Source organism: Rana temporaria, chromosome 5 (genome assembly GCF_905171775.1).
Source record: "Rana temporaria chromosome 5, aRanTem1.1, whole genome shotgun sequence".
Classification (NCBI taxonomy): Eukaryota; Metazoa; Chordata; class Amphibia; order Anura; family Ranidae; genus Rana; species Rana temporaria.
In genome coordinates this window covers 97,086,789-97,102,977 of record NC_053493.1, presented here as the reverse complement: position 1 = coordinate 97,102,977, position 16,189 = coordinate 97,086,789, and positions in this window count along the sequence as shown.

Here is a 16,189-nt window from a genome sequence, read left to right as displayed (position 1 = left end):
GCCAAGAGATGAATTGTGGGGATTTGCAATAGTGTGAGCCCAGCCTTAAAGTAATTGTGAAAAAGAAAAAGTATCCCCACTACATAAGACATATGTTCTAACAAGGGATTAGACCATTGTGATATGCTTGTACTTTGTATTATGTTTGGAGTGATTGGGAATTTTTTTGAAGCAAATGATGTATAATTCTTGTATATTCACAAAAAACAAGTCTATTTTTACTACATGTAAAAGGGTAGATTTACTAAATGAATGGGGTGGATTTACTAAAGGCACATAGACTAAGTACTTTGCAAGTGAAGTTGCTCCAGAGCTTAGTAAATGAGGGCGAGCTCTGCTGACTTCCATCATCCAATCATGTGCAAGCAAAAATGCTGTTTTTTTTTCCTTGCATGTGATTGGAGCTTTACTTCAGTTGCTAAGCTCTGGAGCAACTTGCAAATTGCATAGTCTATTTGCCTAAGTAAAACTATAGGCAACCCTTTCTTCTCATTTTGGATAGAGTAAGGGAGGGTTTAACCCATGTCAGTTTTATCTCTCTTTTTTTGCCACACGTGTCCCCATTGAAAAATGTATTACTTTTCTGGGGACAATCCCAATTTTTTTTTTTTTTTCATTTCACTTTCAATGATAATGGTAAACAGGACAAATAGAGAGGGTGAATCTCCCTTAGGCCCCGTACACACGATAGAATCCATCCGCTGAAAAATCCCAGCAAATGGGTTTCAGCGGATAGATCCTATGGTGTGTACACTCCAGCGGATCTGTTTCCGCTGATATTTCTCCCCTGGGATGGATTCCAGCAGATCGAATATTTGCCGACATGCCAAACAAATCCATCTGCTAGAATCCATCCCAACGGATGGATCCGCTGGTCTGTATAGACTCACCGGATCCATCCGTCCGAAGGGATCCCCCGCATGCGTCGCAATGATTTGAAGCATGCGTGGAATTCCTTATATGACAGCTTCGCACACGTCACCGCGTCATAATCGCGGCGACGGCGCGACACGTCATCGCCAGAGGATTTCGGCGCGGATTTCAATGCGATGGTGAGTACACTCCATCGCATTAAAATCTGCTGAAATCTGCTGGACCGTATCCGCGGATAAATCCTCCCGTGTGTATGGGGCCTAACGGGGACACAGACAGCAAAAAAAGCCTGCCATGTGTTCTAATCACCCTCTACTCTATCCAAAAAAAAAAAAAATTCGGTGGCTCAACGCGATTGGCACTGTGCTGACAAGCCATTCACCTCTGCAGCTAGAGGTTCGGATCCCGGTCTCGGCTTCATGTGAATTGAGTTTGGTGGTCTCAGCCCGGCTCCCGGTGGGTGTGCTATGCAAGGTAAGCCTGTGCTTAGTACGCCCACCCCCCTCCCACAAAAACTACCACACCTACACACGCACTCTAAATTGGGTTAACACACGCACTTTGACCACGCGGTCTCTAAAAGAGAGGCGAAGGACTAATGGGGCTGGTTGAGCGGGCTAATCCTCTCACTCCCTTATAGGGAGTCCCTCTGCCCTGTTGGGCTTCAAAGCGGAGCAGGTAGGGCGGGCTGTGTGGGAGGACCCCCTCACACACCCGCCATTGCCACCCGGGGCATGGAGAAAGATGGCAGATTGCCTCTGGGGGAGGCCTGCCTACTCCCAACTCCTGCAGTCCGGCTCCTCTCTCGAGTACAGGCACAAAATACACTTAAAAGAAAAAAAAAAAAAAAATCTGCTGAAATCCTCGAGAGGATTTATCCGGGGAAACGGTCCGCTGGACCGTATCCGCGGATAAATCCTCCCGTGTGTATGGGGCCTAACGGGGACACAGACAGCAAAAAAAGCCTGCCATGTGTTCTAATCACCCTCTACTCTATCCAAAAGTAAAAAAAAAAAAATTCCTTTAGTTATTCTTTAAGTAAATCAACCCCAATGATTTCAATACAGGCGGTCCCCTACTTACAAACATAATGCTTCATCAATTAATATTTACTGTATTAAATATAATCTGCACCTTATTCCTGCAGGTATTCATTTCTTAACCGCTTGCCGACCAGCAGCCGCAGTTTTACGGCGGCAGGTCGGCTCGTCTGCGCGAGATCACGTAATATTACGTCACCTCGCGAATCAGCCAATAGGGGCGTGTGCGCGCCCCCCTGGTCCCGACGTGCGTGCCCGGCGGGCGCGATCACCGCCGGGCACCCGCGATTGCTCGTTACAGAGCGAGAATCGGGAGCTGTGTGTGTAAACACACAGCTCCCGGTCCTGTCAGGGGGAGAAATGCCTGATCGTCTGTTCATACAATGTATGAACAGCGATCAGTCATTTCCCCAAGTCATTCCCACCCCCCCTTCAGTTAGAACACACACAGGGAACATACTTAACCCCTTCCTCGCCCCCTAGTGTTAACCCCTTCCCTGCCAGTGGCATTTTTATAGTAATCAATGCCTTTTTATAGCACTGATCGCTATAAAAATGCCAATGGTCCCAAAAAATTTGTCAAAAGTGTCCAAAGTTTCCGCCATAAGTTTGCAGTACCGATAAAAATCGATGATCGCCGCCATTACTAGTAAAACAAAAATATTAATAAAAATGCCATAAAACTATGCCCTATTTTGTAGATGCTATAACTTTTGCGCAAACCAATCAATAAATGCTTATTGTGATTTTTTTTACGAAAAATATGTAGAAGAATACGTATCGGCCTAAACTGAGGGAAAAAAACGTTTTTTTATATATTTTTGGGGATATTTATTACAGCAAAAAGTAAAAAATATTTTTATTTTTAAATAAAAAAGTAAAAAATATTTTTTTTTCAAAATTGTCGCTCTGTTTTTGTTTATAGCGCAAAAAAAATGTGTGGGAAAAATGGACGCCAATTTATTTTTGGGAGCCACGTCGCACGACCGCGCAATTGTCAGTTAAAGCGACGCAGTGCCGAATCGCAAAAAGTGGCCCGGTCATTGACCAGCAATATGGTCCGGGGCGGAAGTGGTTAAGATAAGTAGTCAAACACCGCTATTAGAGGCTCTTTCACAGAGGGTGGCTGTTATTACTCCAGCTATATAAATACAAGATGCGATTACACGGGTTGCAAGTGAACTAAATGCGTAGGGTGAACTTGTGCAGCATGCATTAATCTGTCAGTACTACTACTAGATCTTTTGTCAAGGTTCACATGGGAACATCATTGGTTATTTGGTTACTTAGAGCAAAATAGTCTCAGTGATGTTGCATGACAGTATATAAACAAAAAAACAAAAAGTAGCCCAGCCAGACCTTCTCTAGCTTCTTTCTACAATAAACCTTAAAGGATTCGCTGCCAAGCTATTACTAGCAGTTCAGACAATCAAGCATGAAAAACTAAAAAAGTAAAATACCCAACAACTATGGGTACATTCAATAATTAGAAGGAACTGCATGGTCGTTTTATTGTTTTAGTTAAATATTTGTAAAACAGATCTACTTTATGAAAAGATTATTGTCAGTTTATGTTGTTTTTAAAACCTTTCTTCTTTGTATGGTTTGTAATGGAGAAATTCATATGTGTTCCTTATTAAAGCCGGCTGGCTCTGGTTCCTTCTTTATACAGCTACATGTAAGAGGGGGTTAGTACCCCTTTATGGGAAACTCATCCCCCTGGGTGTGTAATGTGGGTTGGGTTATCTTGTTCTCATATAAATGTTAGGCCCAGGCGGGGTAGAGTAGAAGGTTGATCAGAAGTAGTAGCCTGCTGTGCTCCACCAAAGATTGCTTAAAGGTACCCCATTTGGGGTAGGTCCGAAGTAGGGATAGGAAAAGAGCCCACATCAGGGAAAACCTTACAACTGAGGAAAGACGGAAGAGCTGGTTTAACACCCCTGGTTAAGTTGAAACAAGAATTGTTGTGCTGTTGTACTCCTGTTCTTTTTCTGTGCCCCCTGTGCCCTGGCACCTATGATGTCCTGTGTGTTTCTCCGCAACATGTCCCACTGTAGTACAACTCTACATTGTAGAGCTAGGAGGGGAATTCAAATTTAAGCTCTCAGGAAGAAGTTTAAAAAAAAAATGCATGTGAGTTACTGTATGTTATTTGTATCTGACTGAGGAAAAAAATTATGTGAATACCCCTTTACAGCATTAATTATTACAATACCACAGTAATAACTTAACATTAATAATGTCTTATGATTTATGGGCAATTCTTCTATCTGTTGTGAAATTAATATGCAGAATTGCTACCCGATAGAAGCTGTATACTGGAAACACGGTATTTAGAAGACTGTGAAAAAATTGGCAACGTTTTATTATTCAAAGACAGTAACCTTAACTACCGTATATATTATTTCATGAAATAGGGCAAGTAACAATACACACAAATATCTATAAAAAAAAAGTATCCATAATTTTAAGATATATTACTACATTTTGGATGGGAATTCAACTGCATGTAGATAAAGAACACCCTTTGGGTTGGGGTGTATCCTCCTGTCTTCTTGGCTCCCGAAATGCTGTAAATGTGTTTACAAAAATTTTAATTCAATGGATAAAAACATATTTAATCAAGTTCGGACCATCTGGTCCTTTTACCTTCCTCGTCCTTTATCAACTCCACACTACTGACCTTAGATCAGGGTTGCCCACTGTGATTATAATTACAAGGGTTGTGTAAAATGTTTTTTTATTATATAATTTTGTGACTAAAATATTAATATTCATGTATTCATATCTGAAAAAAATCATCTTCCTCCCCAATGGCATCATTGCTTTAGATTGATTATATTCTTCACTGGATCTGGCCTATGTTGGTTCTCCTCTTCACTGAGCTGGCAGGTGGCAGTGTAATGCATGTTATAGGTTTTTCTTCATGAACACTAATGGAGCAGTTGTCTACTTGCTAGCCTGCAGTAATACACCTTCTTCACTGGAGCCTAGGAAGAACAGGTCATACATGTGCAGTATGATGCATTATGCCAGCTTATTAAGGTGGGAAACAGAACTGGCAAAGCTGGCATAGGCTGTGGTCGGTGGAGGTAGCGGAGGTAGTGTGGGGTATATAAAGGATGGAGAGGGGTAGTTTTCCCAAACTTGTTCTAAAGTTTTAATATCCTGTAAATTTTAATGCCCAAATATTACGTGGATTAAAGGTTAATGATTTTTTTTTTAATTAGCACCAGGGACAGTACATACATAAATATAGAGTGTTCCATGTGCTGGTGACTACTATGCTCCATGAAATCTAAAATCCTCTGCCTCCTGGATACCCCCATCACTGGGATCTTCTGGTGCTGCAAGAATTAATATTAGCGGCTGCACCTTCTTTCACAGGCTTTTGTCAAAAGTGCCAACAATGCCCACTCTTTGTGCCTTCCTGCTCCATCTACACAAGCAGTACGGTTCCTGCAATGAAAAGTGTTTATGGATGGAGGACAGACAGATGAATTAAAGGTCTGCCTCCTCTGTTCATAGAGCGCTTTTCATTGTAGGAACCGACAGTACAGCTTCTTTGAATGGAGCAGGGGGGTGGAACAGGGGGCATAGTCAGCATTTTTGAAGAGGTCCTGCGACAGGTGCATCTGCTCATATTAACCCCCACAGAACTGAAAGTTTGCAGCTTTGGGGGTATATGGGGGGCATTGGACTGAAAATTTCAAGAAACACAGTAGCCAACTCGCATACGGGTCACTCTTCAACCGTGCAAGTATTACCACTGGTGCTAATTAAAAAAAAAATCCTCAGCTTTGGGCTTTAAATTGAAAGAAATTTTGTAATTTTTATGAAGTTATTAAACTAATATAAAACATGGTATCTGGTTTAGCCCTTTTTTATACCAGTGTGGCTTTAAAATCATGCTACTTCAGAGAGATTTTAAAGCCGCAGATCAGTGCGATTTGGATTTCCGATTTCATTGTGGCCTGCAACTTCATTTACCAGATGTCAATCTGAAATGAAATCCCCCCAAAAAAGTGCAAGAACCTTTTTAAAAGTCGATGCGACTTGAGTCACAACAATTTGAACTGTTCCATTGCTGGCAATGGGGTGCTACTTGTCAAGCAATTTTAAACTGTCAAATTGCACGAGAAATCACACTGGTGTGAACCAGGGCTTAGTGTTTCATGTCACTAAAATTATTTAATGATAATAGGTGTAAGCGTCCTGCTCCTGTTGAGTAAGTGCTATTTTGTAAATTTAGTTACCTGAGCTGTAGTTTAGATCAGAGGATTATACCAAATTGTGGGTTTCTGTTCCAGTCCAGCTGTGTTGCACATGTTTCCCTTGCCTGCAGGTGTCGCTGTCACCGGGAGTCAAGGTTGGAAATGCAATAGGCTGGGTGCATTGGGTGTCTTCTTCCCAGAAGCAGCCCAGTGGGCGTGGGGAAGAAGCAGAGCAATTGGGGACTCAATTGAACGACGCATCCGAACCAATTTGCCTCACTGTGCTGCCGGCCTGGCTGAAAGATCCTGGCACCGTGAGCTGTGTACTTTCTTTGAAATTTCGCTAAGTGTGTGCGTGGTTACACGATCCTGTGGCAGAGGGCTGTGTAACGACTCAACGACACTCATCAAGTCTGTGGCAGAGACTTTGAACGAGCTTCGCACTGGCTGCTAGGTCAGTGAGAGTGGGCCTATCCGGTGGTTGCTAAATCCAGTGTGGAACCGATTTGTCCTCTGGATCTAAGACTGTACCCATGATCCGCAAAGCAAGGTACTTGAATCTTCTACCCCTCTGTTGGAGAACCTGTTTAAAATGTTGCTGGAATTCTTCAGTGGGAATAAAGCACAATATATGCTGTGCAATACAATGTAAAAGAGGATAGGAAGAGATGTCCTATATTCAGGGCCCCACCATCAGGAATTACGGGGCCCCTTACACAGCTTCAGGCATGGGCCCCCTGGAGCAGAGAACCGGTGGGGGGGGGGGGCCTTTATGCCACAAATTGAGAAGCGGGGGGGGGCCCTTTACAAAAAAAAGAAGAAATAAAGAAAAATATATATAAAAAACAAAGGGGGGTATTTATTTTTAAAAAAAGGGGTTGCCATCTGGGGACCTCAGGGCCCTTTAATAAAAAAATAATTTTATATATATAAAAAGGGGGTTGCCATCAGGGATCTCTGGGCCTTTTAATAATAATTAAAAAAAAGAAACCTCTGGGCCCTTTAATAAAAAATAAAATAAAGAAAAATAGATACAAAAATATAAATAAACATTTATAAAAAAAAAAAGAAAAGGGGGGGTTGCCATCCAGGGCCCTGTGGACCTCTGGGCCCTTTAATAAAAAAAATATATAGAAACAAAAATAAAAAAATAAACATTTATAAAAAAAAAAGGGGGGGGGTTTGCAACATGGGGCCCTGGGGACCTCTGAGCCCTTTAATAATATATATATATATATATATATATATATATATATATATATATATATATATATATATATATATATATATATATATATTAAAAAATAAATAAAAAGAAAAAAAAAGAAAAATAAAATATATAAAATATTTTTTTTTTTATAAAAAAAGGGGGGGTTGGCATCTGGGGGCCCTGGGGATCTCCAGGCTCCTGGGCACCTCCGGACCCCTAAAAAAAAAAAAAAAAAATGGTCCTTTAATAAAAAATAAAATATAAATATATTAAAATATATATATTTTTATAAAAAATAAATAAAAAAAGGGGGTTGCCATCCGGGCCCCTGTGGACCACCGGGCCCCTTACAGGTGTACTGCCTGTACCCCCATGATGGTGGCGCTGCCATGGGCGTAGGAACCGCCCCGCCTCTCCAGCCCTCTGCTTTGCCGCTATACTCACGAATGCTGAGGGTAGTAGGAGGGAGTGGCAATGTAGAGGGTTGGAGAGGCGGAGTTCAATGTAGAGGGGTGGAGGGCGGGGGATAGTACGGAGCGGCTGATGATGGATTACAAACATGACTGGCGGAGGCGGAGCCTAAAGCTCCGCCCACCCCCTCCATGCGGCTGTTGTTCACTGGGTCCTCTCTTGGTGGGGGGGCTGTCTGATGACAGGAGGAGAGAGAGAAGCACGAGGGGAACCCCCTGCAAAGGATAGCAGGTACAAATGAATAAATTACTCTTATCATGATATACAGATCATGATTTTGCAATAAAGTGATCCATGCTGCAAACTCAACATTCTCCCTTCAGCGACAGTTCAAGTTTTGCAAACTTTGCAGTACATGAACTTTCACTGAAGGTGGAGACTGTTTAATGAGTTTGCAGCATGGATCACTTTATTGCAAAATCATGATCTGTATATTAATCAACTTTCAATGAATGTGGTCTGTTTAACGAGTTTGTATTGATTTCAGCATGTGCAAAGTGTTCCATGCAATGCATGCTGAAATCAATGCAAACTCATTAAGGAGGTTGAGGCTGCACTCATTGCCACTGATTAGGCGGCACTCTAAGGGCCCTTTCACACGGGGCGGATCAGTAATGATCCGCTCCGTGTGTCCGCTTTGCTCAGCGGGGATCCTCCGTAAAATCCCCGCTGAGCTGGCAGCTGACAGGGCGGTCCCCGCACACTGTGCAGGGACCGCCCTGTCTTTCCTCCGCTCTCCCCTATGGGGAATCGGATGAACACGGACCGTATGTCCGTGTTCATCCGATCCGGCAGACGGAAGAAAAATAGGATTTCTTCCGTCTGTAAATGCGGATCTTTGCGGAGGCGGACAAATTACGGGTGTCAGCGGATATTCATCCGCTGACACCCGTAATCACATAGGGACCCATGTATGTCCCGTTTTCATCCGCAAACGGACGGGTGAAAATGCGGACATACGGTCCGTATGTGTGAAAGGGCCCTAAGGCTACTTTCACACTGAGGCATCAGCGGTAAAGCGCCGCTATTTTTAGCTGCGCTTTACTGCCGTTTTGCAGCGCTATTCGGCCACTAGCAACTCCCAGTTTACTGGATAAGAATATACCTGGCAAGTAAAAATGCTGTCCCCCCCAGATTTGTAAGGGTTCCTACACCCATGGGCGCTGCCTATATTGGAGCTATTAGCTGTTGGGAGTCACAGTCCATCAGCACTGTCTATCTCACTTTTTGAAGAACCACTTATGTGTATATTCCATTATTAATTTTAAGAATCTGTAAAAATTATAACACAGACAATATACCAGTAAGTTTAGCGCCATAATTCCACTATTTTAAATGTAACATAAACATATTATAATTATTTTTTTGAAAATAATTTAAATACAATTAATGAAGAATATTTGTGATATAAGTGTTGATTCACATGGTATTGATAAAAGAGGAACATGTACTTGTGCGCAAAGTGCTGATTGACCAGAAAATATGACTATTCAGCAAACCCATGAGATCTTTAAAGAAGACATGCACACGGGCAGTTTTTTAGGCGGACCTGAACGGGCGCTCCGTGCTCCTCTATGGAGCCGCGGATGTTATGTTTTGCGCTATAAATAAAAAAAGACCGACAATTTTGAAAAAAACACAATATTTTTTACTTTTTGCTATAATAAATATCCCAATTTTAAAAAAACTATTTTTTTCCTCAGTTTAGGCCGATACGTATTCTTCTACATATTTTTGATTAAAAAAAAAATCACAATAAGCGTATAGTGATTGGTTTGCGCAAAAGTTATAGCGCCTACAAAATAGGGGATAGAAATATGTTTTTTTTTTACTAGAAACGGTGGTTATCTATTTTTGTCAGGACTGTGATATTACAGCGGACACATTGGACACTTTTGACACATTTTTGGGACCATTCACATTTATACAGAGAACACTGCTATACAACTGCACTGATTACTGTATAAATGTGACTGGCAGGAAAGGGGTTAACACTAGGGGGCGATCAAGGGGTTAAATGTGTGCCCTGCTAGGTGATTCTTACTGTGGGGGGAGGGGACTGACTGGGAGAGGTGACCGATGGGTGTACCTATGTACAAAGGACACAGATCGGTCTCCTCTCCCTGACAGGACGTGGATCTCTGTGTTTACACAGAGGGCCTTCCTTCTTGAAGGGCCTTCCTTCTTGAAGCCATACAAAGTTTCAAAAAATAAAACAGGAACATAACGAAATATGTTCTGTATTGGTTATTCACACATTATAAATCTGCAGGATTTTGATGCAAATGTGTAATGCACATGATTGCCAAATGACTATTTCTCGTGGCAGGTGGAAATATAAACAGCTCAAAAATGTAAAGAATTCAACACTTCTAATCTTGTAGTCAGACTCTGTGGTAAAAGTTTCAAAATGATATAGCCACTGTGGTTGCTGGCTGTGCCTCCCTCTTCTAGCAGGTGAAGTGATATGGACACCACAAAAAGACTGAAGAAATTGCTAAAGTCAACATGGCAGAAAGAGTACTAAACAGGACAGCCTAGTTAATAGGAGATACATTTTTATGATAACTACACAGTACATATAGAGAGTTGTTGGTGTTCAAACTTAATAACAGTATAAAATATAATACAGTGATTTGGATAAGTATTCACCCCCTTCGTAACACCTTAAAGCTTTCCAACCTAAAATTCTAATGGATTTAATTGAACATTTTTGTCATCGGTCCACACAAAACAGTCAACGCTTAAGTTGTACAGTAACTTAGTGAATCATTTTGAAAGATACACAAATACCAGCAGTCTTTTGTGTAAGCAACAATAGTCAAAGCATGTTAAAGCATGTTAAATGACCACAGGACAATATTACAATTCATTTTCAGCAAAACATTTCCTGTAAAAGAACAACCCCCAACCAAACACTTGAGTAGTTTCAATGTCCTGTGCAAAAAAAGATATAGATAGAGAATTATTTATTAAGCCAGCCAATCATTGTTGAGCAATGTTCTCTGGTGGTTAACTAATAACCCAACTGTGTCTCATTATAAGTAAATCCAATTACCCTTTCCTTCTTTCCTCAAAAATGTTTCCCCTTCTTGCCTTTTTTTTAATGAATAACGTATTTCTTCACATGAATGCCCAATTAATCTGATTAAAGTGGCTCTGTCACTTTAACATAGGGTGACCAGACATCCCCAGTTTCAGGGGACAGTCCCCTGATTGAGGACACTGTCCCCGGACCAAGTCTGTCCCTGGTTTTGTCCCCAGATTGGATTTAATAGGGGGCAGGGGCAATTTCAAAGACAGTCAGTGCAGAATTAAAATAAAAAAAATAGAATTACAAACCCCCGCTCCGCCGTGCCTACTAGCATAGGGGGGGTTGTATTTTTCCCATTATCTGTGCCCCTTTCTGATGATAATGTGCTGGTCGGAGTGGAGGGAATATTTCTTCAGTTTCAGGCGCATGCCCATTCAGCTCCGCTCGCATGTTCTTCTGCCTTGGATCAAATCCTGGCCAGCCGCCTGCCTGCTTATCTCCTTGCCTTCCCAGGTGGAGTGATCTTCCTCCTCTCCCCATCCAGTAGTAGCCGGGGGGCCCGAAGAGTTAAGCCTTGTAAACTTGATCAGTCCATCCGATGAGAACGGTCTGAAGGACCGTTGTCATCGGTTAACCGATGAAGCTGTCTGATGGTCCGTCGTGCGTACACACCATCAGTTCAAAAACCGATCGTGTCAGAACGCGGTGACGTAAAACACAACGACGTGCTGAAAAAAATGAAGTTCAATGCTTCCAAGCATGCGTCGACTTGATTCTGAGAATGCGCAGGTTTTCTAACCGATGCTTTTGCATACTAACGATCGTTTTTGACCTATCGGTTAGGCGTCCATCGGTTCAATTTTAAAGCAAGTTTTTTGGCCTGAAGGTTAAATAACCTATGGGGCCTACACACGATCGGTTTGGACTGATGAAAACGGTCCTTCAGACGAGGCCTAAGACTTAAGAGGCTGTGAGGTGGCGGTGACGGGCAGAGAGTCGCTGATTACCGCCATTACTAGTAAAGAAAAAATATGTCCCCGGATTTCATTTTAAAAATCTGGTCACCTTACTTTAACAGCCAAGAAAATGACTGCTGACATGTACAAAGTGCAAGCTCCTAAAAGTGTCCGTGTATACCTGACATTTTCCAGCCCCATCTCACACATTATATTGGCCTCTGAGGCCATTGTAGTGATGGACCAGCTGGAATGTATGCATATATGTGAGCGAGTAAGCTTTGCCCAATCTTTGCAAATTTTGGCAGAGCATAGGCACTGAAGGTTGTACCTCTAAGTTCCTACTTCTCATACCAAAAAGTAGGTTTAGAGTCACATTAGAATGTTAATATTGCATTAAGCCTAAAGCAAAACTCCAGCCTCACCTGTCTTCCCTATCTGCATCTACCTCTGGTATTTTCATTTAAGGGCATTATATCAGACACACTTAGAGGTCTATGTATAAAAAAAATTGCTGTGCAGATGTCTTAGGTATTTGCACAGAATGATCATTGTATTGTTTGTATTAAGATTATATCCTGGTATCGCCAGCTGCATGTAGCGTCCATGAAGGTATTTAAAAAAATGTCTACATTATGGCCACTAGATAGAGAAGTTGACAATCAAAGGAGATAAAAATATTACAAATGATACAGTGGTCATTTATTGTGCTTGTTTCTATGCTTAAGAATCTGCACAGCAAAATTTAGATTGCTTTTAAATCACTCAGGGTATATTTCCTTCACCTTCTGATTACTGCCTGCCAAGACCCCTGCTTGTACCTGGAAAAAAATAGATTACAGCGCACACATAAAAAATGACATTTAAATCCTGAAAGGCTATTTAAAACACCTGAACATATTTAAAAATATGGGAATTTGGTCACACTATATGGTCATATAGTGTTAAGCCCACTTGCTGCGTCAAAGTATCCCACTATCAGTGGGTTCTACACTATTCATAGAATGAAAGAACCTGCATCTCCTCTTTATGGGAGAACTGAAAGGACTCCTGCTTGTACCGTATTTGCCGGCATATAAGGTGACTGGGCGTATAAAACGACCCCCTAATTTTCCAGCTAAAATGTTGGTTTTGGGATATACTGGCCATATAAGACGACCCCCTCCCCCCCTCACTGTGCCATTGCCTCACCTCACTGTGCCATTGCCTCACCTCACTGTGCCATTGCCTCACCTCACTGTGCCATTGGCTCACTGTGCCATTGCCTCACCCTGCCATTCCCTCACTGTGCCATTGCCTCACCGTGCCATTGCCTCACCTCGCCGATCTTCATTCCTTTATGCCTGGCAGAGTGAGTCAGACTGCGGGCGTCCTCGTGTTGTTCCGTGATAGGCGGAACACTCAGTTTCCCAGCAGAGCCTGTGTTCAGTGTTCCGCCTATCATGTGTAGCACTACCCCCGAAGGAGCTGCTGGTTTAGATTTTGGGTTTTGCACGTTACCTCTAAGTTCGTTGTTCAAGAGAGGAAGTCTGTAGAAACTGCAATATCCACACAAGATGTAAAACCTTCAACTGTAGGCTTTATTTTTGTTGCATAGAACTTGTGAAGGAAGTACAGAGAATAGAGAGGAGGGGAAGGTTCAGGTACGCAGTACAGAATGCACAATAGTATTCAAAGTTCCAATATTCGCCACTCAATCCTGAGTGGGTATTGCTCACCCGGATAGGCTCCTTTCACATGGCCTAGCAGCCAGAATGATGCACGGACAGTATAGAAACAGTCTCTGCCACAGACTGTCTGAGAGCACAGAATAGATATTCAGGAATCCTCTGCCACAGGATTTAAAGTCCCGAACTTCCTTCCTTACAGCCAAAGAGCCTTTAAGCCAATCCGGCAGACAGTAAGGTATTGTAGGTTACAGTGCATCCTTCAATAAGTTACCAGGCCTCTCCCAAAGTACCAGCCTTCCGCTCGGTCCTTTCTGGGACAGGTCCTCCCCTGGCTTCCTTCATTGAGTGGCTCCTTCCTGCAGGACAGACAGCACAGGATCACCTTCAAAGCATAGGCCCCAGCCAGGATAGCTGGGCCTACTTGACAGGAACACAGCCTCAGACCAACATGGTCCCGAGACTGAAATCGCACATACCCACCTCACGCCAGGAGGGCCACGAGGCGAAGGACCCCGAAAAACGGTGTCTATCCCATTAAGTATCCTCTCCCAGCATGCACAGCGGGGTCACCACTCCCACTGTACGGCTGCCGAGGAGGGACACCCAATACACCATGGTACACCTGCGTTCCAACATGGGCCTGAAGTGGCAACGCCACCCACAGGCAATAAGGGAAAATACTACCAGGCAGTACCACAGCCAGAACAGAGGCAAATTTGTGTATAATTCAACAGGCCTGGGCCCAACTATTGGCCCAGACATCACCTAAAATAGCGCCCCATCTTTGGGAGCAGGGCGCTACACGCGGACGTCCTCTTGTCCGAGCACAAGCCGACGTCCGTGATAGGCGGAACACTGGCTTTGCTGGGAAACTGAGTGTTCCGCCTATCACGGAACACCACGAGGAGGAGGCGCGGCTTTTAAAAAATGGACGCCCGCAGTCTGCATCCGGCGTATAAGACGACCCCCGGTTTTTGAGCCATATTTTTAAGTATAAAGGGTCGTCTTATACACCGGCAAATACTGTACTTGACTACTCTTTTACTAGCTACCTACTTTGATCCCTGCTTGGATCTTACTGCTTTCTGGTTTTCTGATTCACTCATTGTCTCCATACCATAGACCTCCATTCCTGCTAACCCCTGATGGGGCCATCCAGGGGGTTGTGACCTGGTGCCAGTTTGCAGCACAGGAAACTAGGGGCTACTGGGGTTCCGGGCCATCACGCCTTGTTATGATATTTGCCCATCATCCAATGGAAGTGAGGGGCGCTTGGGTAGGCTATAGCACCCCAGAAATGTAATCAAGCACCCTTATTGCACCTCAGAAAGCAACCATCACCAGGCATGGAGTGGCCTTCTGGAGAACTGGAGGATCCTCCAGTGGGCCCCTGCAACCCTAGCAAAAAACAAAAAGTGCCAGAAATGCTGTGCCTTTCAGCACACTACCTGTCAATGTACTGTCTGGTTCTGTTGGGCAGAGTAATCTCTGGAGTTAGTGCTCAGATATGTAAAAACTACTAATCACCAATGCTGGGTGTTATTGCTTGCCCTGACACTTGCTAGGGGTTGATGCTAGTGATTATAATTGAGGGGCCTAGGGGGTTACCATTTCTGTCTGTGACACATAGTTACATAGTAAGTGAGGTTGAAAAAAGACAGCATGGGCGCTACGCTAAAGTTAGTGGGGAATGGGAGAGTTATTTTGCTCCCATTCACAATTTGTTTCAATTCTGACTTCTGTCGTTTCAGAAATGTCCACTGAGTCAGTCTGTATTCCAGGGATGTGATACCATCCCTGGCCGGCAATTGGTGACAGAGGGGTTCTGGCAGAGCAAGTTCTTCCCAGCAGCCAATTAGAGGAGTTTTTCCCTTGTGGGGCATGCTGGGGAGGGGTATATCTGTGACAAGGGTCATGTGTTCTACAATCTTCGCGGGGTCCCCGTTCCAGGTGCGAGATCCACCTTCAGGGTACGCGCATCCATGGACCCCGTCGGAGTGGCACACCTGGCCAAAGTTGCAGACTACTTGGAACCTCATCCGGAGGTACAAGGGGACCCCAGTGACTTACTGGGTTCCCGGCTCTATTGAAAGGATCCCAGGCTGGGTGCCGTTCGATTGGGGAGTCGGTTTGAGGAGGACCCAGAGGCAGGTTGTCCAACAGAGCCTGAACAAACCAATTGGGGATCTGGTGACCAGAGTACTGACAGGTATGCTTGCTGTCATCTGGTAACCAATGCAGAAATCTACTGTGAGGATTCGCTCCATTTATCCATCTAGCTCAGTTATTGTAATTGGCCTGTGGCAGAGGCCCTAGAGCCAGGTCTGTGAGAGAGGCCTGTTCCACCCAGAAATTCTAAGTGACATCTCGGCTGCCAGGCTCTTGAGGGGAGGTCTGTCCGGGAGCACTTTACCCACTCTATTTGGAGTGGCGACGAGTTACAACTTGGTACTATACAGAGCAGTATTGACTGCTCCATTCAATATCCAGGCCTGATACTGCAAGGTTCTCTCTCTCTTCATCAACCTTGTCCTTCCCAATTTATGTTGATGTTGGCCGTGTTGGCTTGGAGAATAAAGCATTGGAAAAAAACCTTTATTCACTGTCTGAACATTCGCTCACTGTTTTGACTCACTGCTATCACCCCTAGACATATTGCAGGGTAACTTAATACGCCGATCCCAAAACAAATCAGCGGCTCCTCCGGGGGTAGTGCTACAT